Source organism: Propithecus coquereli, unplaced genomic scaffold, assembly GCF_000956105.1.
Source record: "Propithecus coquereli isolate 6110/MARCELLA unplaced genomic scaffold, Pcoq_1.0 Scaffold178, whole genome shotgun sequence".
NCBI classification, from domain to species: domain Eukaryota; kingdom Metazoa; phylum Chordata; class Mammalia; order Primates; family Indriidae; genus Propithecus; species Propithecus coquereli.
Window position 1 is genome coordinate 4323678 of NW_012142523.1, and position 1274 is coordinate 4324951.

At 34.5% G+C, this 1274-nt stretch overlaps 1 protein-coding gene across 1 annotated transcript in view; it reads right to left on the bottom strand.

Moving 5' to 3' along the window:
- The window catches only part of KIAA0319L (KIAA0319-like ortholog), a 107678-nt gene that overhangs the window by 38526 nt on the left and 67878 nt on the right, over window positions 1-1274 (bottom strand). The gene's annotated exons all lie outside the window — the stretch shown is intronic.

The window sequence follows — 1274 nt, forward strand, 5'->3', positions numbered from 1 at the left end:
GTTTAACGACATCATAGTTCACTGCAGCCTCAAACTCCTGGGTTCAAGCAATCCTCCTGTCTCAGCCTCCCAGAGTGCTAGGATTACAGGTGTGAGCCGCCACACCCCGCTCTAATGTTTTGACAAATGTATACACCCACACAACCACAGTTAAGAGAGAACACATTTCTATCAGCCCCAAAAGTTCATTCATGCCCCTTTGCAACAAATTTCTGCCTCCGCCCTCAGGCTCAGGCAACCATGGATATGTTTTCTGTCACAGATTAGTTTGGGTTTTCTTGTATTTCATATAAAAGGAATCATATACACATTATTTTTGTTTCTGGCTGCTTTCACTCAACATAATATTTTTGAGACTCACTGAGGGTACTGTGTGTATCCGTAGTACATTCTTTTTTATTACTGAGTAGTATTCCATTATAGAGATAGACCAAAATTTGTTTTCTATCCATCTATTGATGGAGATTTCAAAAGTTGTTTTCAGTTCTCAGTTATTATAAATAAAGCTGCTATCAAAGTTTGAATACAAATGTTTCCACACACATGTTTTAATTTATCTTGGGTAAATATTTAACACTTAGGAGAATTGCTGGTTATACATAAGTGTACATTTAACTTTATAAGAAACTATGAACTGTTACCCAAAATGGCTGTACCATTTTGCATTTCTACCAGCAACATATGAGAGTTCCAGTTGCTCTACCACTTGGTATTCCTGGTCTTTTTATTTTTTGTCATTCTAGTGGTTATGAATTGGTATCTCACTATGATTTAATTTGCATTTTCCTGATGACTAATGATGTTGAACATATTTCACGTGTTTACTGGCCAGTTTTTCTTTGGTGACATTTATTCAAATCTTTGCCCATTTTTTTACAGCTTTATTAAGGTATAATTGACACACAATAAGTTGAACATATTTAAAGTGTACAGTTTGATAAATTTTGATATATAGGTACACCTATGAAACCATCACCACAATCAAGATAATGAACATATTCATGACTTCCAAAGATTCCTCATATTCCTTTGTAATCCCTTCTCTCTCCCACCCATATTCCCTAAGCAACCATTCTCTGCCCTTCTCAGTATAGATTAGTTTTCATTTTTTAGAATTTTATATAAATGGATCATGCAGTATGTACTCTTTTTGGGGGGGAAGGAGTCTGGCTTATTTCAAATTATTTTGTTATTCATCCATGTTGTATGTATCAATAATTCATTCCTTATTATTACTAAGTAGTATTCTGCTATATGAATATTCCACAATTTGT